Genomic DNA, 24,630 nt, shown 5'->3' with positions numbered 1-24,630 from the left:
GGGCCGAATTGTTGAAACAGTTGAAACAGTTGGTTTAAATAAAAGGATTGGTATGGATAATAACGTGAGCAGCCGTGCTCGAGTGGTTGAGTGTACAGTTCGTGTACAAGAGGTCTGTGGTTCGAACCTCGCCTCTTGTTTATTTTTATTATGTTCGTTTATGACATAATAAGTATAAAATTTGTACACATTATATTAAGCACAGCTTGTGCTCCAGTGGTTGGGGGACAAAGGTTTCGTGCGGCAGGTTGAGGTTTCGAACCTTGCCTCCCCCGTTATTTTATTTATGTCGCTTATGACATAATAAATATAACACGTGAGCATATATTAATGAAGGCAGCTCTTGCTTCAGTGGTTGGGAGCAAAACCTTCGTGTTTGAGGTCGGGAGTTCGAACCCTACCTCTTACAAATATTTTTGGATCTCGTATATGCTTGATATACGACGTATATACGGTATGTACGGTATACATACGTATATACGGTCTGTACGGTATGCATACGAATATACAGTTGTACGGTATGCATACGTATATACGATCTGTACGGTATGCATACGTATATACGGTATGTACAATTTCATACCGTAGCCGAGCTGGAAGTTGGTGGGCCGATTGGTAGGCCCAAATAGTAAGCCCAAATAGTAAGCCCAAATAGTAAGCCCGAATGGTAGGCCCAAATGGTAGGCCCAAATGGTAAGCCCAATTGTTCGGCCCGAATAGTAGGCCCAAATGTTAAACCCAAAGTGGTTTGGGCCGGTTCGAAATGTGGATGGTCCGATTTCTTCAGGCCCAATTGGCCAGCCCTAGTGCTTAACCCAAGGATTGAGCAAGCCCAAGTCATCATCATTGGATGACATAATTTATTGGCGTGCTTTTGGGGATGATTTGTTTTGAGTGATGCATCTCTATGGTTGTGAAGAGTGGTGCATGCTTAAGTTTTACTATGGAGATTTACCGTGATGCTAATTGAGTAGCGAAACACTTTGTGGGAGTGATTACTGTGCTTGTATGCCAGTACAGAGTGATGATCTATGTGAAGATCTATGTGATGATCTATGTGAAGATCTATGTGAGGATCTATGAGATGATCCATGTGACGATTTTGTGTATGTGATGTGGAGTGTTGTTGAACAGTTGTTTTGTGAATTTACATTGTGATGAAGGGATTTAGTGGCCATAGGAATGTATTTTTATACAAAGGATTGTGGCTTTGTAGATTACTACAGATTTGGAAAAGATGGAGATTCTATGATTAGGTCAACCTTAATAGAGAGGAATTGACTTACGCTTAAATTTCGGGACGAAATTTCTTTAAGGAGGGTAGATTGTAATACCCCGAAAAATCCAAATTAAATTCTGTGGATTTTTAGAAATGATTTCACGATAGTGGGAGCGAGTACGAGGCTCGGAGGAATTGTGGAATTAGTTCGAACGATTAATTTTCGAAAAAACGAACGTTATTTAGGGGGTCTCAAAAAGTGACTTTTTATACATTGGGAATTTGGGAAAACTTCCTTCATGAAAGTTGTAGAGGACATTAAACCGAGTGCGTGCATATGTGATACGTAAAAATCGGAGTTCGTATGCGAAAGTTATAAGCAAAATATGAAAGTTACTATTTATGGTAGATTGGTATAAATTTGAAATGTTACTGTAGCCAGGTAACTTTTCTTTCTTTTCTCTCTCCTTCCCCCGTGCTCTCTCAGTCTCTCTCTTCTGCAACTCTCTCTTTCTCTCTTCTGCAACCTCCTCTTTCACCACCTCTAGACCACCAAATGGCGAGCTGCGAGCATCGATAGACTCGTCTCTTCCTCCTTATCACGCATGTGGGAGTTGTTTACGACGATTTGGCCGGAAATGTGGAGATCGAAGCCAACATTTTTACTGTAGCAAATTAGTCAACGCCGATTTCCGGCCACCTCCAGTCATAAACCCAGGTCCATTAGAAGCGCCTTAAGCCGCTCTTCATGCTCGCCAAGTCTCATAACCCAGATCGAAGCATGGAGGAAGAAAGCATAATTGGAAAATTTCACTGTACATCGGAGTGCTTAATTGTTCGGCTACTTCAAGGTATTTTCTGACTTTGTCACAGTTGAGAAAGTGATTGGAAATGTTGAGATGATGCTGTGGATGAAATTTGGTGGCCAGAGGAGGTGGTTGACCGCCGCGTTGACCGCCGCGTTGACCGCCCACTGACCACCGCTTGTGGCTGCGCATCAGACCATATTTCGAGTTTTCATTATCTAGGCGATGATCTATGCATCCATACGAGCGTTTTGATATATAACATGGTCATGTTAGAAAAAGTTGATAAATAGTGGATTTTCGTTTTGACGTTACTATTTAACGTTTTTACGTTTATCTTCGGTTTACGATCTGTGAAGATCTGACCATCGGTTTTGCTTCAATTTTGGATATGTTGATCGTATGACTGTCCCGGTGACTTTGTGAGGTCACGGGCGAAGATCCGACCGTTGGATCTTCGTATAATTGAGAAATAGTGATTCGGAAGGCGATTCGTGAGAATCTGACCGTCGGATTTTCATATAATTTTGTGGAGATGTTAGTAAAGGCGATTCAGGAAGATCTGACCGTTGGATCTTCGTGATAATTTTGGAGGATGATCCTAAAGGCGATCCGTGAGGATCCGACCGTTGGATCATCATTAAATTCAGATCCGACCGTTGGATCATCGTTTAATTTGAATCTGAGCGTTGGATCGTCGTTTAATTACATATTTGAGTTGTTGGCTAAGTCAAGATCATTATTGGACTAGGTGATTGACGGTTTGAGCTGGTGGACGATTGTGGATCGTATTTTGAGCTGAATTGAAGACGCAGCGGGATTATCGAGGTGAGTAAACCTCACGTGGTTCATATTACGAACCCAATATATTTAATTGCTTTATTTTGCAATCATATGAACTATTGTTGGTGTATTAGACATTCTTGTGTGAATGTCTGTATATATATTATTACGTGAAATAATATGTATTGTTGGAGTTGTGTTGAGTTTATTGTTGAGAAACAATATATTGTGAGAGGTATTGAGTTTATTGTTGAGAAGCAATATATTGTGAGAGGTGTTGAGTTTTATTGTTGAGGAACAATAAATTGTTGTGATCTGTGGAGATCACTAGGTCACGAGGTGACCATGGCATCTATTAGTGAATCACGCTCTCGTACCGGGCTGGTGGTTATTAATAGTATTAAATCGTAATCACGTCTGTGGCCGGACGAGTGGTTACGTTCAGTTAGAGCTCTAGTCTGTCTGCCAAATGTGGAGTGACCTTATGAGTGAAATTGAGAGTAACTCATAAGTGTCAATATATATATGGTAACCTTATGAGGGAAATTGAGAGTAACTCATAAGGGTCTATATATATATATGAGTCTGTCTACCAAATGTTGGGAAATCTTATGAGCGAATTTGAGAGTAACTCATAAGTGTCTATATATATATATGAGAGTGAGTGATCTTATGAGCTAAATTGAGAGTAACTCATAAGTGTCTACATATATATATGAGAGTGAGTGATCTTATGAGCTAAATTGAGAGTAACTCATAAGTGTCTATATATATATATGAGAGTGAGAAAGTAACGTGGGTTTGTGGTAGTCTTGAAATCTAATAAATCAACAGTTCTTTCTTGTTTACTCATACTGGCTGTAAAAAGCTTACCGGGTTTTGTGTTGTTGCAACTCCCGGTACACTATTCAAATTGTGTAGCGGGTAATCCTACAGGACAGGAGAACCAGGACGGTGATCGTGCGGTTAGAGCAATTGTTAGAGTTTTACAACAATTGTAAGTTGTGAGGTGTGTTATGCTCATTTGAGCTTTATAATATATTGTGAGAGTGAATTGTAATAATGAACTCGAAGTTTCGAGATTTGTTTTTTTGTAATTGTAATTATTCAGGTTTCGGATTTGAATTTATCATTCAAAATCCGGGGCGTGACATAAATGTTTGCTTTTGTTTGTAAGAAACACTTGTGTTCTACTCTAGCATTTTGTTAACAAAAGCTAGTTGGTTTTTGAGTTATAAAAACAAATAAACCAAAATCAGCAGGGATAAAATAATTCATCATTCATGACCCCATACACAAAGCTAGACCTCCATATTTGGCCCTTCTTTTGCCAAAACAAATAAGTATATAGCTATAAATAGTTTAGAAGTAGAGTAAACTAGACTAATTAACTTAAATAGAGTTCAAGTCTTCACATAAATTAATCACCTAGGGCAAAATTGGGTCAGTGATGGGACACCTAGCGCCTAGGCCGTTTTTTAGAACATCGCTGCTACTTCATCACTACCACTCAAAGTTAGCCAAAGGAGCATTATAGATTTATCACCATTCCATTCATCCACCATGAACAAGAAGTCTATCATCCATCCATTCCGCCATCAAGAAAGATCCAAGGAGCAATCAAGGAGGACAAGGAGGAGCTAGTCATCAATTTGTCAAGCTTCAACTCACTACTACAATAAGTTAATCAGACGACGGTGATTTTGTGTTGTCTGATGACCAACCTCACTGTGGTCTAAGCGAGTGTTGTGTGATTAAAACATCATACAACGGTGATTTCACCGTTGTGCAATAATCATTAGCTCAACTAAATAGCTATTTCTGTTGTGCGAATTCTGCGCTGGCATGGCATGCGCGGGGATGCCTCGGCATTGATATGGCCATTCAGACAACAAAAGAAGAATTATAGCTGTTGTATGAGGTTCATAACACACAACTATAATTCTTTCTTTGCTGTCTGAGATTCATAACACACAACAGCAATAATTATTTGTCTGTTGTTTGAGATAAGTAACACACAACCAAAATGAAATTATCTCTCTTGTCTGTTGATGCATTCAGACAATACTCACAATAGAGATAATTTTATTTTTGTTGTGTGTTACGAAGCTCAGACAACAGAATATTGTAATCAAACTGGCTAATAGCCAATGACTGTTGTAGGAGAAGCCTTAATTTTGAACTCTTTTACAGTCATTGTCTTGTATTGTGTTGTATGAGATCAATGCTAGGTGAAATTGTACAAAATCAATGCTAGCTATTATTACCGATAAACAATAATTTTATATTAAGGCTAAAAGTAACTTAACTCCAATCAATTCACCATATACAACTTTATAAGCATTCAAACATTTCATTGAACTAAGCCTTCCAATTTCATAAACTATACAACATTGTGTTCGATCCTCACCCACAAGTAATGCTACAATAAGAGCAATCTAATTTCCATCTTGTGCAGCATATGCTTAAGGATTCTAATGGAAAAATTCATTATCTTGTGCAACATTAGCTCTAGATTCATATCCTACATGGAATCTTAGGCCTGAATCCACACCCAACTTAAATGCCAAGGACAGTTGCAGCAGCTGCCTTTGCTGGAGGGTCGGCATCATATTTCTGCATAAAAAAGAAAAAAAAAGAACATGGCAAAAGCACAAACGAAGAAAGTTAGGTCCAGTTTGTAACTTTTGGCAAATTAAATTGTTAAAATTTCCTTAATACTTGCAATATTATCTGCATGATGAGGCAAAGAAAATCAAAATTGGATGCAGTAATGCTGAGAACTTGCAGGAGTTTCTTTGTTTTGCTTATATAGATTTATTTTATTTATGAATGGAAAGAAGCACTACCACGTTACATAAAGCACATTACGATTGGAACTAGAAAGTAAGTACGTACTCACGGGAACTCGAACTGTGTCATCCCTCTTCCATTGATACGATTTACAGGCAGACTATAAAGTCACAGCTAATACAAGTAAGATCATGACGCTAAAAACTTTAAGTTCCTTACCAATTTTTTTTCCCTGAGGCAAAGTTACTTCTGATGCAGGGCAATAGCTTATTTTCAGAAGTAGATGGTGGCAAAATCATGAAATGAAAAGAAAAGAAAAGAAAAAAGAGGATATCATACAAGTCAAATACATGCAGTTTGCATGGAGCAAGATGAAACAGTTTGTTCTTTCAAGTCCGAACAATATGATAATATAAAACTATGTTGATAGATAGGACCAACCCATTAAGTCAATGATAAATGCAGGCGGATTCTTCCACTTAAAACACCATAGTTTTCATATAGAGTGACTTAATTTTGAACAACACCTTATGTAGACACCAAAAATTTAATGAAAATAAAATTCATTAAATAATTCGGTCAACACTCAAAATTATGACCAAACAAATTTAGTCGGCATGTGGGTCCCGCAAAATGTCCACGTGGCTTGTGAGTCAGCAAAATCACGCAGACTCAGAAAATGACACTTGGCGATACATGAAAAGCTCGACGGTAATAAATGAATTTGCTCCGGCTAAATCAATTGATATTAAAGCGGATCAATCAAATCAATTGATTCCGAATAAAATCAAGCATTAAATCTCGTCAGCTGATTAGATATCAATTTATTTAAATTGATAATCAAGATGAAAATCAGCCATCAAATTAATTGGTTAATTCCTTAATAGTCGTGATTAAATCAGTTAATTAAAGCTGATTAATTTGATTATGCTATTAATGAAATACAATTAAAATCAGCCATCAAATTGATTGGCTAATTCCTTAATAGTCGTAATTAAATCGGTTAATTAAAACTGATTGATTTAATTATGCTATTAATGAAATGCAATTAATTACGTGTCATCAAGTCATTCCAAACCGAGAGAGACGCCGACACTATAAATACCCCTTCTCAAAACAAGAGAAGGACTTGAGCCGGAGAGAAAAATCACTCCCAAAGTTCATAAGTCTTCAAGCGCGTGAAGAGCCTTCAAGCTGCCAAATAGCCGATTCATCACCAACCTCAAGTCAAAGCACTCGTTACGTGTCAACCCTCGTGGCCATCATACGACTCAAGATCAAGCGTCAATCGCCCTTGAGCCAAGTACACCATCGAGGACGACGACAGACAGAGGGACACAAGCAGACGGAATAAACCTCTCCAAAGCTCAGAAGTCTCCCAAGCTCGTGAAGAACCATCAAGCTGCCAAATAGCCGGTCTCTTCACCTCGCTGACTTCAGACAAGCAGGGGAAATCACCTACAAGCTCGGAAGTCGTCAAACACGCGGAGGATCAACAAGCACCAAACACACGTGCTGATTCATCCACCATCAAAAGCCATACTCGCTACGTGACACCGCTCGTGGTTCAAATCTGATCAAGTTCAAGCCTCTACAGCCCTTGATTATCCGTCGTCTTCAAGTCGTCTTCAACAAAGTAAATCCTCTACAAGTTCTTCATCAAGCTCGTGGAGAATCAACAAGCACCAAACACACGTGCTGGTTCATCCCCTACCAAAGCCGAAGAACACTCATCACGTGACACCACTCGTGGCCTAAATCCGATCAAGATCAAGCTTCTACAGCCCTTGGTCAATCATCTTCCTCAAATTGTCAACATAGCAGGAAGTCCACATTGCAACCGTTTGATTCAAGATCAAGTGCTCGCCACCCTTGGATTAAATCAACGTCAGAGATCGAATCAGAGGAGAATTTTGTGAAAGAGCATCTACAGAGATTGTAACCCGCAAATTCATTAATAAAAATATATTATTTTGTACACGTGTCCTTCTTTCATTCGTTGCAGGATTTTTCGTGTTTACACCTTATACAGGACAAAATAAGCACAATCACAGTTCCAAGTTAACTGGGAATTTTCCTAATAGAATATCATATTCACATACCTTGGCTTTTTGGACTGGTCTCCCTCAAGAATCATCCTTTATGTCAACAGTTGATGTCATGATTTCTGTGTAATATTAAAAAGAATAAATATGTTTGACAATTTGTTAATTGCTTTGCTGAAAGTTTAAAAAGAAAAGTAGAAGTCTCACTTTTCTCAATAGCCAGCCCACTGTTCTTAAGAATTTCTGCAATTGTGACCATTGTGGCAATAGCTGCAGTAGCACAATAAGAAATGAATCCGTGCATAGGGCATTGATGCCAAAGGAATATAAACTATGATGAAGAACATATTCATATTAACCATAGCTTTTCAGATTCATAAAGCATCAAAGCTACTCTACCACTACCGTCAAAACCACAAAACGAGTCACCAGGGAATACAAGAAAAGAACAGTTGGTACTTAATAATAGGACAAAGTTACGAATGCAAACCTTTTTCTGTATGGTCGTATCACTTGTGTCAACATCAACACAATAACCAGCATGAAAGATCATGTCCCTGACCTACAAAAATAAAAGAGTCAATTTAATCCAAGATGGTAAGATTCAAAGAATCCCAAAGTAACTGTAGTGTAAGCATTTTTTATTTAAATAAATTTAAGAAAGAAAAACATACTTCAATTGCAATTACTATCAATCCCAGAAACATGTTAATTTTCCTATTGATGTTACTGGAAATACTAGATTAACCTAGGTTTCACCAAACCAGATCAGTTGTTGGCTCAAGTTTGATTCAGGCATAACCAAAATGGTTAACCAACTTTCCATAGGAGATAGTAACCTGCTCTAGCTTGTAAACAATTAGCTAGCCATGAGAGTCTACTCAACTAAATTAGTGTTTGGCTTGCAAAATGAGCAAGCCAACATAGAAAGGCTTACAATAGACAAACAACGGATGCAGGAAGAAGAAAGATGGAAAAACAAACTATTATTGACTTAATTCAAGACACTCAAAAGTCAGAACAAAAGAACAGATCTCAAAGAGCACCGTTATTAAGATTGACTACTTTAGGGAATAAAGAACATGTCAGTACTCCACAAGCATAAAATGTGCAACATATTTAATAGCATTAATGCACACGAAATCTATAATTCCTTGAAAGAGGACCAGCAAATTATTAATAAAACTTTGAAGTAGTCAACCAATAAAGGCCAAAAAAAGTATATTTCAAACTACCTGCTGAGCATAGGGCTGGGATTTGTCCGAGACAGGGCAAACAATTGCCTGACGTGGACTAAGCGAGAGCGGGCATTTCCCCTTGTAGTGCTTCAACAGTATAGCAAACATACGCTCAACAGAACCCAAAATGGCTCTGTGTATCATAACAGGTGCCTCCGTCTTGCTTTATTCACCCTCTGCTGAGTAATATTCAAAACGAGCAGGTAGCTGAAAATCAAGCTGCAACAAAAGTATTTTTCCCCAAGACAGTTACACTTACATAACGAGAAAACAAAAGAACAAGAGATCGTTGAACAGAAAAAGTGATAACAACATATCTCTAATGTTGCACACTGAAACTTCCTGTTCAATGCATCAGATACACTGATATCTATCTTTGGTCTGTAAACCCAGAGAAACAAAACCACAATTACAATTTGTACTTCAAATTACACAGAGAAACAAGAAAATCGAAGAACAATACATAAAGACTCAACCTTTAGCACTATATATACCCACTAAACCCAAGATTAACAAAGATAAAGTCTTTTCTGTAAACAAACCTTTTGTCGGAGTGAGAGAGATCCAAATCCCAAATCCGCCGCGAGAGAGTGTGAGAGAGGACTGAGAGAAGATAACAGCAAGCTTACACGTTTTCCTGTAAACCCAGAAAGAAGAACAAACCCAAGAACTTTCTTGCAAAAAAAAGCCCAAATTTCACTAGAGAAGTAAAGCAGACCTGGAATGAGCTCTTGATAACGTCGACCGGTGAAGTAATAGTCTGGGAAAGAGAGACAATGGTGGTTGATGGTCAAGACAGACCGAAATCTGCACAAATCCACTTAAATTATCCAAAGAAGAAGAAGAACAAACCCAAAAAAAAGAATAAACCTTTTTTGGGAAAGAAATTCCAAAGCAACAACGAGTAAACCTCAGTCCACCATCAGAACCGAACCCTGAAACAAACCCTCAATCCGTTGTAATCACTAACTCTTTCATTCGGAAAACAATAGAAAACTGAAACAAGACGAAAGTGAAACGTAGTAGAGAAATGGGTTTGATTCTTCCGTTTGGTTGCTGGCTGTTTTGGATTTGGTTTCGAGTAAGAGTGGGTTGCTGTTTTGGAAGGAGGTGAGTAAGAGTGATTGTCGGTTTGGTGGGAGTAATTGGGGGAAAGTAAAGGAGTAAGAGTGGTTGTCGGGCTTCAATTAAGTTGTTTGGTGGCGAGAGACTTCAATTTGTCTTAAGTTTCTCCAACAACAGATAAATAAAGGACCGTTGTGTGAGTGTATGATGACAAAGCAGGCTATGAGGGAAAATTTGTAGCCTGTGCCTACATAGCTTTCATCAAATTGAAACTTTGCCTCATCAAATTGAAACTTTGCCACGCTGTGCAACTTGCTTCCATGCTTAGACAACAAAACTATGACAATCTGTTGTACAAATTTGTGCATCTTGCACTAGGTGTACCTAGTAGGATTTCTCAAAGTTCATACAACATATCTTTATACAACAGATAATAAAAAATTGTTGTGTGGATAGTTCAAATTCCATTTTGGAGAGCTTCTTCTAGGAGGGAATTATGTGCTCATTTCCCTCCATTCTAGGCCTCACATTTACACCACAGAAACTTCTTAACTCAGTTGTGCAATATCTTCCTAAAAAAAAGGTTTTCAATTTGCTTACATTCACACAACAGAAATAGATTCATACCTTTGTATGATAGAGTTTGTGTTAACACACAACAATAGATTTTTGTTCTTTTGTGTGATGAGTGTTGTGTGTTTCGATTTTTATAGTAGTGACTAGTTCATTCTTTCCTTTAACTCTTTCATTTACCTTGATGTATATTATAGATTTGATGCTAATTTGTATGATTATGAGTGAGTAGTCACTTTGTTAGGGCAAGGGTTGAAAGCCCTAGCCAATCTTGTATAGATTGATGTTATAATATGATGTGATGCAATTTTCTTTAACATGCCTACATGCTAGTTCAAGAGTTGAATGCATATGCTTAAACTTTACCACTTTGAGTATGTGTATTTGTCATGTCATGGTATAAAGTTTAGAGCTTGGTAAAAGCATGAAAGCACATTAGCTGTGCATGTAGGGGTTGTGAAATACAATCACTAAGAGATAAGCTTGGCTGATTTGCATGATTTGCTCATGTACATACCGCTTATATCACATACCGCCAAGCATAAGCAACGACCTCGTACGTGGTCCCCACGACATGGTAGGTCCCGCCTACGATATGCATCCGGTAGACCGACACCCGAGCTACCTCTCCATGGTGGAGGTCGGCCGGTATCTTGCCAGGAGACCACCCTCCCATGCTCTACAAAAGCCTTCAAGATAAGTAAATATGTGTATTATGTCCCATAACGGAAATGTAAACTAGATGGAGACTTCCTTTAGCTATAAGAGGAAGTCCTCCCCTTCTTGGAAAGGGAGGGGATCCATGATCCTCAACTTGTATCACTACCAAAGGCTACTTGGCCTCACTCTTAGTGGAATCTCTAAGTGGACGTAGCCTTGCCTCAAGGGTAAGGCGAACCACTATACATGCTTGTGTCAATCTCTCTCTCCATTATGCTTCTTACTTTAGGTCCCGTATTCTTACACAGAAACAGCTCATCTCCAAACTTTATGCACTTAGGGTAATGCACTAGATACCTAACCGGATTAAAATGCATGACTTAAGTAGTTAAGTACTACACCCGAGAGGGGTTACTTGATATCAAAAAAGGAGCATGTCTCTTGTCATACCCGAGAGGGATGCAAGGAGAGAAATTGGTTAATTAATTTAGCATAATTCATATTGAAATGCATCAATACTTGCAAGGGAGGTTAGTGGTATACAATCCAAATCCTAACTTTCATTCATTAGATCACTAGTTAGTTTAGAGTAATTTAGTTTACATTTGAGCCTCTAGTTGTTTTCAATTCAAAAACTATATTCAAAAACCAAAATTAAATCACTACTCCATCTTGCACATACTCACCATGAGCTTAGATTTCCTTGTGATTCTGGGTTCGTAATTGTACATTTGTGTATTCTAGCTCTCCTTAGGTTCTCACTCTAGCTAGTGAAAGGAATCCAATCCTCGTGGGTTCGACAACCTTCCTTAAATCCCTATACTATTACTTGTACCCCTTATACTTGAGGGTGACTATTTGGGTAACAATGGGAGTTCAGATAATCTCCGTAAACCAATGCTCTTCACATGCTTCTTGAATCTAGATTTGGCCGGGCAATGACTAAGTAAATAAGCCTGCCACATTGTCAGATTTAACTTGATTCACTTTGATCTTGAGAAGAATTTTTGTTGTTGATAGTAGAAGGCAATATATGCTTGGTGTTGTCGCCCTTTATGTAAGCTTGCTTCATTTGTTCAATGCAAGCAGCATTATCCTCATAAATACTCGTAAATCATATGTGATAGACTTTAAACTACAAGTATTTTGAATATGCCCAACTATGGATCTTAACCATATATATTCACGAACAGTTTCGTGAAGAGCTATAATCTCTGCATAATTCGAAGAAGTAGCGACAATGGTATGTTTTGTAAACCTCTAAGATATCGCGGTGTTTCCCATGGTAAATACATAATCGGTTTGGGAATGACCTTTATACAGGTAAGAGAGAAACCCAGCATCAGCAAAACTCATCAAAACATAGCTTAGATTTTGATGGAGGAAGAAACCACGCGTGCCGGCTGGAACGGCGACATAGGTAACGGTAGTGGCAGCGGCGGCGGTTTTCGATATGTGGAGTTCGATTCCACCATATCGAAGTTATGGTTTTCTCTCTATAGGGATCGAACATATGCTCATATCTATCATACCTTTTAGGTATCGAAAGATAGTCTTTTCACCAGTCCAATGGTGTTGCGTTGGCGCTGAGCTATATCTAGCTAACAAGTTCACCGTGAATGAGATACCTGGTCTTGTGCATTGTACTAAGTACAATAATGTATTTATTGTACTTAGATAGGGCACTTTGGCCTTTAGCACATCTTCGCCATTATCTTTGGGACGAAAATGACCTTTTTAAGATCAAGATTTCATACGATCATGAGTGTGCTAACATGCTTCACTTCATCTTCATTGTGCCTGAGTATCTTTTGTATATCTTCATTGACACGGTACTCAAGTTCTAAACTGAGACAAAACCATTTTCCCAAGATCTTTTCATCTCAAATTCGGATTTAGGTGCTTACCGGTTTCCTCTAACTCATCTAGAGTTCGAATAAGGATCATGTTATCGACATATACCGCAACAATAGCAAACCCATAACTTGTCCTCTTAATGAAAACGCATGAGCATAATTTATTATTGACACATCCCCTTCTGATCAAGTAATCACTGAGACGGTTATACCACATCAGTCTAAATTATTCTAACTGTAAAGTGAGCGTCTCAATCTTATTGAAAAAGTGCTCTGTGGTCAAGAGCTACTTGATTATGGTAATTGAAGTCCATTGGGGACCTTCATTTATATCTCTGTATCTAGATCCTGATAGAGATATGTTATAACCATATCCATAAGCTACATGTTCAGTTTTTCAGAAACTATCAAACTGATAAGGTGGTGGAATGTTATAACGTCCATTACGGGAGAATATGTCTTCTTGTAGTCGACTTCAGGTCATTTGGGAGAAGTCTTGCTCTACGAAGTGAGTCTACAATCTCGTTTTTCTCATCACGCTTTCTAACGAAGACCCATTTATGTCAACATGTTTTATATTACGAGCTGTAGGCATCACCGGCTCGAAAACCTTCATCTTCATTAGCGAATCAAGTTCAATCTGAATAGCATCTTTCCATTTGGGCCAATTTTCTCTACGTTGACATTCATTAACGGAGCACGGTTCGATGTCATCGGACTCAATCATCTCACGTGCAACAAAATACACGAATACATCATCAATAATGATGGAGTTTCTATCCCACATCCCATGTACACTAGTGTAATTTACAGATATCTCTATATTTTCAAGAATTGGTTCTGACGTTGAGGCGTCTCCCAACGGCGCCTCTTGGACATAACCATAATTCAGAACATTCTCATGAGACAGATTTTGAGTATCGATTATCAAAATATTGTGCCAAAGTCGTTCTCTTTCTAGGGCGAGTATCCTTCGAACCGAAGGGCCTCCCACACTTCCTAGCTGGGGCATGGCCTGTGACGCCACAGTGCCACTACCTATGGCGTTGGCGCCATGCCCACCTCTACTTAGGGCGGCGCCACGTCCACTCGTAGGGGCGTCAATCCATGCAGGCATGCTAGTAGCACGTATGTGTGATTTTAGCAATGTTACAAAACGCATCGGACTGTGCGGTATGGGGATCAAGATGAGAGAAAGTGAGGACAGACCATGACAATTCTTATCGTTCCTGTTGAGCGTTGACGTTCGTATCTCCCCCTAACAATGGGAAACTGTCTCATCAAAGGACAATCTGCAAAACGAGCGGTAAGGAGATCGCTTGTCAAGAGTTCTATGCAGCGGAAAATGGTTGGAGATTCAAATCCATCATAAATACTCATTCGTCTCTGAGGACCATCTTAGTGTCGTGGCGGCGCAATTGTCACATAAACTGCGCACCCAAATTTTCGTAAGTCACCTAAATTTACGAGACATCAAGCTCGTAGTTAGTCACCAACTGTGAAGCAGAAAAGGGTTGAATGGCGGTGAGTCATAGACGAATAAGCATAGTTGCATGCAATATTGGATAACCCTAAGCAGAAATAGGGAGATTGATGCACATTACCAATGTCTATGCTACCATTTGTAGTCGTTTAATGGCGGCTTCAGTGAGACCATTTTGGGTGTGCACATGGAGAACATGATGCTTAACATTGATCCCTATGGACATGCAATAATCATCAAAATTTTTCTATATAAACTCTCCAACATTGTCTAGGCGTATTGACTTAATTGTATGATCTTGGTGGTGAGGTCGTAGCCTTATAATTTGTGTTAGAAGTTTAGCATATGCAGCATTGCATGTGGACGAGAGCGCGACATGTGACCAGTATGTCGACGCTTCAACCAACACCATAAAGTATCTAAAAGGTCCGCAAGTTGGTTGAATATATCCAAAAATATCACCTTGGATTGCTATAAAAATGGAACGAGTTCTTTGGTGTCCTTTGAGCATGGTCTAGATCCTAATTTCACTAAGGAACAGGCTTTGCAGAACGAGTGATAGGCCTTAGAAGCAACCAATGAGGATTTTGGTAGGGCCAACACAGCACTATTCAGAAGCATAGGAGGCGCCATGTTTCGCGTCTGAGGTAGGTGTGCAGTCCGGGGAAGGCGACGGTGCCTGCAGATGCAGTGGACGGCGGCGGCACCTGTGAGCACGGCGGTGGTCCGGGTTCCGCCTTAAATCATCTTTTAATTCTTGCTTCTTGTAGCTTGAAAAGAAAGAATGTCCATGTGAAGTCTTTAGTAGATGGATCATCATATCACGACCAGAATAACCTAATTTGTCATGTCAAAGCCAATAGGTGTCAGAATTCCATAAGTGGACAAATAGGGTCTGTAAGATGTCCTTCCATTCGTAATCATTAAAGGCGATGCAAAGGAAGTCATTCCTATTTTCACTATGCATTTCTGCATGAAATCCGTTGGCTCGATATCTCGAAAGCTCAAAAGAGTTCTTCCAGCTCAAGGAGCGTAGAGAGCTTTTTGTGACAGTCATTATGGTGTCATTGAGTGAAACAAATTTGGGCTATTCCACAGCCTTGAATCAATATGGATGGGTCTGCCATAGCTGTCACATAGGAATGTGTAGGCAACATCTAAATATAGTTGTCATAGCGAAGTGTGTGTAGTCGCACTATCCGCGAGACAAGATAGTTCTTCGGAGTCCATTTTTAAAATGCCTAAATAGAATCGAGATATGGAATTAAAACTAAAATTTTATTCATTGAAGCCAACGATTACATCAAAGTTTCTAACTAGAAGTCTAATCCAAATAACTAATGCAAGCAATGGTAGTCACTCAACTTCTTTCGGTAACTCGAAAATAAACACGACTAGGTAAGAAAGGAGAGATGTCGGTGAAGCGAGGCTCACTTAGTACCACTAATCTCAACTTCTTGCCTTGACATCGAATCTACCTTGGATGAGCCTATTGGAAGAAAAGCTAGAAACCGAAGGCAACAATAAGACTATGGCAAGTGTCATTACAATCATTCTTGGAAATAAAAGGTTCTAATCAAAATCGGCGACTTCTATGCCGTTTGACATTGGCAGAGTCAAAAATCTACAACCTTGAGCTTGACATTTTGATCTTCATGTTCTGTGCGATAAGTTGTTCTTGCTTACCTACAAGCTTTGTAGGTAGCAGCTATTAAATTAGATGCATAACACATTTTTGCTCAATGATTAATTGCTTCACATTGGAAACTCACTTCATCATTAAAACTTGGTTTATAGTTGATCTTATCGTGATTGAGGAGCAAAATGTGTGCGTATATTGCAGGCCCTATGGCTGGCAGAGGCCCCACCATTGCCGGTGGTGGTGGCGATCTCTCTCTTTCTATCACGGCCATGTGTCGTTTGCTTGATTGTTTTGGCGGTTTCCTTCCTAAGTAGAGGAATTAGATGGACCAAAACATCCGAATTGATTACCCTTATATTTAGGGTTACGCTCGCTGCAACCTCCTTTATGTGTGCCATTATAATCTTTTTTTCACAAGAAGGTGTACGTAGAGAGTCTTCTGAATCAATTCTTCATCTGTAACATTCTGACTAAAGGATCGCATCATAGATCTAATGCTGAGGATTTATGTATAATACTCAAGTACTGACTTATAGTCTATAAGGCAAAATTTTTGTCATCTCTTACACAATTCGGAAGTTGGGAGTCTCAGATATTCCCAAACACTCTTCAAGTGCAACCCATAGATTCCTTGGGTTATTTCCAACCATATACTCGAGTAGTGTCATAGTGAAGCAGAGTCGAGTTTGTTCAAGTTTGACATCCTAAAAACCACCACAGGTGGTCGAGTTGGTAAGAGCCTCCAGGTGTGGAACCCCCATACTCGGGTTCGAATCCCGCCGACGCTTATTGGAGTTAAATCCCAATATATTCTTGGTGGCCAGGGGGAGGAAGCGTTCTGACAAGATCCCCCGAGCACGGATTAGTCTCTGGGCCTGGGAAGCCTTTGAGGACACCGTGTGATTGAACAATAAAAAAAAAAAAAGTTTGATATCCTTAAAAGGGAAAACAAGAACAAATTAGTTTCGGAGCCTAAAATGCTTCCACGAAAACAATAAATTTCTAAGCGTAATTCGCTACCAAGAAATTAACTTCCAAGAATTTAGGATTAGACCGCAACAATGATATTTTAAATGGTCGTTTGTTTATACTCTCAATGAACCTCTTGTTCAGAGTAGCACGAACCCCCACAGTTTGGAGTAGCACGAATCCCCACAGTTCGGCTTAGAATCCCACTTTATAAGAAAGGTGGGAGGTAGAAGAAGAGATATTAGAATCCCCGAGTACGGAAAGAAGGAATTTAAAGAAAGCAAGAACCCTTAGAAAATCTTACTTGTTAGGATTACAGATGTGCTTTAGATCCTGGTGTAGGATTTCAGAAGATTTGCGATCCCAATTGTGCGGCAGACTTGCAGTCGAGCAGGATTGCAGAAGGCTTACAATCCCCGTTGTGTGGCAGGGAAGTGCAGGTAGAAGATGTGCGTGCAGGTGCTGCGTCTTGATGTTGGTGCTGGCGTGCGTGGTTGCGTGCTGGGGTGCTAGTGAGGCTAGTGGGTCTGGGCACAGACGCAGTAGAGGTTGTTTGAGATTTTTCTAGGGTTTTGGCTATTGATTCAGGGTTAGAGCTTTGTGCTGATTACGTGTTTAAAGAAAAGAGAATTTGGGAGAATACTAAGATGCTTTTATTAATAGTAGGGTCTCGATCTTTATATAGAGGATTACATGTACAATATCTTGGAGTACAAGGTATCCCAATCAAATACAGATTAGGAGATCTAGAATATTCTACCCTATCACTATGCCAATAAAGCCTTCAGACGACAGATCTCATCTGTCGTCTGATATGTAAATTATCAGTTGTCTATCCAGCTGCCGTCTCTTACGGCATCAGACGACAGATATCCTCCGTCGTCTCTTCTCACTCAGATAACAGAAGTTTCGCAAGGCTCTGTCGTCTGAACAACCCAACATTGAAGGATTTGGGACTTTCTGTGGTTACTAATCATATACAACGACACATTAATGTTGTTGAAATGAAGTACAAATGACAGTTTTAATAAAACTTCTGTCGTCTGAAATTAAGTAGGAACACATCTATATGTTGTCTGAATAAGTTACCAAAATAAAGGCTTGTTTGACAATCTATTGTCTGAATGCATTTTTAAAGACATTTAATTGTTGTTTGAAAATTACTTATAACTGGGTAAATTATGCTCATCTGTCGTCTAAATAGTTTTAAGACTTTATTTTTATGTCTTTTATCTTGTATTCCAACCACAGTTTTAAGTATTGATGTTGTCTGATAGACAATATAACTATATGTAATCATGTAGTTCTGTAGTTTGATTGAGGTCGAAAACTCACTCTTCTGTCGTGTGATAATTAAATGAACTTCGCATTTATGTTGTTTGATAATGAATTGAACTTTAGTTTTATGTTGTCTGTTAAAGGCATTTCTGTTGTTTGATAGTGAAATAAACTTCAGTTTTCGGTTGTTACAAGTATGAAGGAACAACACAGAGATATTCTTTTATGTTGTTACTGTATTTGTGATACAACATATCATAAACCTGCATTTGTTGGATTTGAACCATAGCAAACCTTATTCTGTACACTAGTCATCAAAAAGGCATATTATAAGATCTGAAATCAGCAAATTCCATCAATTAACCCACCAAAATACATTCCCATCAGTAGCATAATACTAAACTAGCTAGCATGCTAGCCTTTACATTAACTGATTTTAATTACTGCCATTGTTGCATGGATCCTAATCTAACTAAGACAAAAAGCTAGTAGCATCCATAGAGTAGTTATAGCAACTGCATGCATTATATTGTTCAACACTTTCCATCAGTTTTGTCAAAATGCACAAAAGTAGTACCTAGACACTACTACTGCTCATAACCTACCAGAAACAAAAGCAGATATATAGGCTGATACTTAATTTTCTGGGAACTTCAAAACATGCTTAGCCTATTCCGCTCGGATCTCACCAATATCCTTGTCTGTGTAAACCAAATTTGACCTCATTCCCCACTGCAATAAGGAAATGCAGCAAATTAAATATGAAAGTTATATGCACAGAGCATGCACTATATCATTAAACAATAAAGTCCATAGGTAAGCAGAAGGTTCTCCATGCCATTTCCAATTCTTATAACCGGTCACAATGCCATTAAAATATACATGGTCCTTAATAACTCCAATGGAAAATCCATTATTGTTACAACACTTCAAACAAGGACAGCAGATATTTGATTTGTCGGCAATATTCGCCGAAGCAAACTTAAGAAAATCCTCAAACCCTATTTGAAACCTCAATGATCTTCTATCCTCATGCATCCATCCTTTTTCCGTCTTATACATACACAAAAACAACAATTAGGAACTAAACTATGACATAGGATCATACATCTATATATAATGTATATGTATATAGGTATGTATATGTATATAGGTACATAGAACCAACTTCATTCTAAACATACCAATTGGTTAAACTATCACCTAGGATCAGCAAAATTCAATTCTATATCATCCATCATTTTTCCACATATATACACATATACAACAACTAGGAGCTAAATTTAGCATCATCAAACTAGGTCACCACATGCATATAAACAGATACAAACAACCAACTAAATTCATCAACATACCAATCAGCTAATTTAACAAACTAACTATGCTATTCACGTGAAGTACACCATAAGATTACTGCTTACCTTAATTTGCTTAAGTCAAAGCCTAGCTAATCACCACTCCCAGTACTCCAACCTTTCACTACAGCAACAACAATAGCAATGCAATATCGAAAGAAGAGAGCTGTGCTGCAAGACAGTTTCTGCAGAATTGCAAAAGAAGTTAGCACCTATCCATGACTTCTTGGATTAGCAATTAATGGACTACAAGTTATTAGGATACTCATATCTTTTTTTTTGTGCACGCGTGTGTGTGTCACTCATATGGAAGTTATATGCATATCGCAGATCATTAAATCAAGTACAAAAGCAGTTTAACAATAACTATATATCAATTGATAAAAAGAAAGTTAGATTATTGCAAGTTATCAAATCTTCAGATAAAAAGAAGTTCATGCCATCAGCAGATATTCTAATAAATCTACAACAATGCAATAAGCATATGGATAACAATAATCTGGTAGGAAAACATGTATAAGAGATTAAAAGAAACCTAATCACTCACAAGTCCCAGCTCCAAACCAAAAGCTTATCAATGTATGACCTTTGAGTGATGCCTAGAGACCAAGCCCCTCCAAGAAGATACATTGTAGGTCTTCATTATTAACAATACAATACCAACAAGGTACAATATCAAACATAGTTTATACTTCATTAGATTAATAGTTTTGTTTCTCTTCATATAGGAATCCTAGCCATTGATAGAAGATTGGATATGGTGGACGCAAAACTCATGCCCACTAGGCCACAGGTGTCTAACATTCATTTGGACACCAAAAAGGAACTCACCTTTATGTGTACAAAAGAGAGAAAAATAATCAAGATTATATTCACTTTTGTCTAGCTAGTAAATTACAATTCATTATTACTTTCTTAATTGCTATAAACACACGTGTTCTATTTTCCAGTAAACTTATACTTCAGTATCATGTTGAATTGAACACCGCATATCAAAATTCATTAGTAACACACGTACTGTGTCCATCTTCAAAAAGAAAGATTTCTGAAAGCGTCTAAAACAGTAAAGTACAGAATAACTACAAAACGTATCTGACAGATAAGCATTTATATATATATATATATATATATATATATATATATATATATATATATATATATATATAACTGGGGTTCATCCCAGAAATACCAAGTTAACTACACTGTTAGATAAAGTGAAATAATAAAGATTTATAGGTCCTATAGAAGCAATAACAAGTTAACTGTCAAAAAGAGAGAACCACAAATAACATAATGTCATGCGGCAACTAAATAAAGTAACATAACAAATTTAAAAAATCCAATTGAAGCATGCATCCATGGTCTACCTTAATGTGAATCAAACTAGCACCAGCCTCATTAGCAGCGGCCTTTGCTATCAATGTTTTACCACATCCTGGAGGTCCATAAAGCAAAACACATGTCTATAAATCTTCTCCCTGAAAACAAATAACTTCTCCCTGTAGACAAATATAAAAAGAATATATCAAATGAGTATACAAGCAGCTTTTAAAAGTAGTGATTCAACAATGTGATCATATTCATTTTACCAAAGATGTAGTTTACAGAACAAAAAACAATCAAGGAAAAAGAATGTCAAGCACACGGTTGTTCTGACACAGTGAGAGAAATCATTAAATATCTGGATTGCTAAAAACAAACACATATACATGAAAAAGAGAGATCATCAATGATTGAAAAAATGGATTACCTCATAGAATGCAGGGTATTTGATAGGCCTGACAATTGGATTCAAAAAAATTCCTGCTTTAATGAATCCTATCCACCATAGACGCTCCAGCAGATACCTATATCCTCAAGAACAATCCAATATCAAAATCAAAACCCAAATCCAAGAATCAAGAATTAACACCGAAAACGCTGAAAAGAAAGGAACTTGATAATGAATGAGAAGACCACCGTGTTTGCTACCGTCGACGATCAAGGGGACTGAGAGTCCGAGAGAGAGGTCTGGTTTTTCGTCGAAGTGAAAGAAATGATTACAGCGTTGACAGATTGAGTTGTTTTGACATAATTTTTTCAGCACCTAACGCCCAGTCCCCGCACCTAGACTGCCAAATAGATATCCAACAAAACCTTATTAGCAAAATCCCCAAATCAATATCTAACAAAACCCTAAAACCCAAAACAAACCAAAGTCGAAACCCTAAGATTGACGAAGAAAGAGGCTTACCAATGAACAACAATGAATCGGACTCGCTCCTTCTTCAAATCGAAGAACTTGACCAATGGTGACGAGGGCCTCAAAATCGGAGAGAGGTTGAGAAGACTCTTCTCTATACCAAAACTCAGCCCGGGGAGTGCGTTTGTAGCTTCTATCTCTTTTGGGGGGAGAAGAACCTCTCCTGGTTTTGAGACATGAATCAATCTGAGTTTCTGTGGAAGTTCACTCTAGGTCGAGAGAGGGGCTGAGTTTTTGTGGAAAGAGAGTTGAGTTTTTGAGTCTTGTGGAAAAAACACGGGGTCTAAGGGCAAAACAGATGGATAAGTTAGTTGTGTCAAAAAAATATTTTTGGTCAGATTAAGAGAAATTATTTTCCGGTTTACTCAGACAACATTTGAATGATGTCCTAATTTTCCACTTTTTCATGAGAATTTATCAGTTCTTTCAAACGACAGATATCTGTTGTCTTAATTTTCTAACTTACAAAAAAGATGAAAAAACTGAAATAGTATGGATTCTCATGCTATTCAGACAACAGAATTAATTTATATGTCGTCTAAAGAAGTTTAAAAGATTTAGACAACAGAAAACAAAAATTCTGTCGTCTGAAGTGTGTCGTCTGAAGGCATTATTGGCATAGTATTACAACTAGAAGAAGTAATCATATTTAGGTCAGGCTCACATAAATTGGGTTTCCTTCAACAATTTGTTGGTTTTGCTCCTTAGGTACTCATGTTGTAGGTCTATCAAAATGATAATTTTTTTCTTGATTAATTATTTTTTCTAAACAAATGAATTTAGAGATGGAGAGAAAGACGAAAATAATTTGAGGAGTTGGATTGCATGTAATTATTAAACATTTTTAAGTTGTCTGCAATAAATGAATTTAAAGGAGAATGAGAAAGAAATTAATGTATAGATATTTAATTAGATATATAATGAAATATATTATTTAAAAGGGTGGTGCTATTCACACACCCCATCCAATTTTTATTTACACATTACCCTAACTACCCTCTCTTGCAATTATGTTTCTTTTTCTTTTTTCTATTTAGCAAGTCGATCATATATTAAACATCATTATACAATAAATCAAAATTTTTTTGCCACCAAGATATAATTATGATTATGTTACGAAGATCTTCCAAATAACACTAATTTTTAGTAGTAGATATGGTTTTGCTCTCCACATTCTAATCTCAAAAGAACGATGAAAAATCATCTCGCTAAGTTAAGTTTACAGCGCAAATACTTCAATTGTGTATATTAGAGCATGAATTATCCAAATAATTTGGCAGAAAATAACAAAAACCAATGTACCAATCCACAATATTGCTTCATAAAAATAAAAACTAATAAGCAAGAGCAACTAGAAGCATCAAAACCAATCCACCCTCAATAGAAAACACAAACCCTTCCCTTCACAAAAAAAAAAAAAAAAAAAAAAAAAAAAAAAAACTTGCTGAACCCCCCCCCCCCCCCCCAAAAAAAGAAAAAGTATTTTGAATTCTTCTGTTTCTGCGGAAAAATAAGAGTTTAGGATTTGGGGATAATTGACTTGGCAAATAAAAAAAATAAAAAAATTGCAAAGAAGGGTAGTTAGGGTATTTTGTGAAAAAATTTGATTTAAAGTAATAGATAAATAGGGAGGTGTGTGAATAGAGAAAAATAGTGTGTGAATAGCACCACCCTATTTAAAAAATAAATAACATATTATGTTTAATCTCCATTAGTTGTTATCTGATTTGATGGTCTATAACCTGAGTATAATCTTGAAGCTGCCACTGCCTGCAAAGGAAGATCACCACCCTTCCATTCTATTAGCTTCCGACTTTCCAATTTACAAAAGTGTGGATTTAACAAAGATTTCCATAAACATTTAGCGCATAATGTATCTATTTTTTGTTTTTTGTTTTTCTTGAAAGTGGAAATCTAAGGATCATGACTAGGATTATGCTTTGGTTTTGTATCATGATAGTGGAAAGTGGAAACCAACATAAACAATCCTATACCCTGTTACCCGGTAGCTTTTAACTTTGTCCTCACATCCACAAATGAGGAAACCCTACGAGAGCAACAACCACAAACTTTAATTTCATTTATGAAAATAATTAATAAAAAATGTGGAGACACTGGAGAATATGGCTTAAAATAGCCAAGGTTTAACCTTTTCGTTGATCTTTATATCGTTCTTAAAACACTAAAAGCAAGCACTATGAGGTTATAATTAGCAAAGGTGAAAATAAAATTGACAATAGCATACTTTAATCTGGCAAGAAGAAAATGAGCAATAAACCCTAACTTTCCATCGACAAAAAATAGTAATATCATGTAATACACTAGTTAATATGACAAACTTTGTGGGTGGCTGGGTGGAAGCATGTAATTCTTATACCAATATGATAAGAATCAAATGATGTATGCTATCATAAAGTATTAAAGTACACTCACGATGAAGGGGTATAAAAATCCGATGTGATAAATTAAAGTTGGTTTGTATTTGTTTACACGTTTTCGTGCTCCGATCCTACTAATAAATTTTTTTGCTTTTGCTTTTTCCGGCAATCTTTCCTTTTTGCTTTTTAATACACTAGTTTTTTTTTAATGAATGGAGGTCAGCCCTTTATTGATAAACAAAAAC

At 37.6% G+C, this 24,630-nt stretch overlaps 1 long non-coding RNA gene across 14 annotated transcripts; it reads right to left on the bottom strand.

Annotated features, from left to right (window-relative positions):
* Positions 1-5,283: 5,283 nt before the first annotated feature.
* LOC133732392 (uncharacterized) lies at positions 5,284-10,115 on the bottom strand. Of its 14 annotated transcripts, none has more exons than XR_009857078.1 (8): positions 9,755-10,113; positions 9,603-9,691; positions 9,427-9,487; positions 8,882-9,265; positions 8,137-8,208; positions 7,854-7,916; positions 7,704-7,768; positions 6,539-7,472 (listed from the first exon to the last, which is right to left on the bottom strand). It is a non-coding gene; the product is annotated as an uncharacterized LOC133732392 (long non-coding RNA). The 14 variants fall into 14 exon arrangements; XR_009857077.1 differs by having other exon boundaries at positions 9,603-9,644; positions 9,755-10,112; XR_009857072.1 differs by having other exon boundaries at positions 9,795-10,112.
* Between the last annotated feature and the right edge of the window lie 14,515 nt (positions 10,116-24,630).

Source organism: Rosa rugosa, chromosome 2 (genome assembly GCF_958449725.1).
Source record: "Rosa rugosa chromosome 2, drRosRugo1.1, whole genome shotgun sequence".
Taxonomy (NCBI): domain Eukaryota; kingdom Viridiplantae; phylum Streptophyta; class Magnoliopsida; order Rosales; family Rosaceae; genus Rosa; species Rosa rugosa.
The sequence above is the reverse complement of the archived record's forward strand: the minus strand, read 5'-3'. Positions and strand labels throughout refer to the sequence as shown.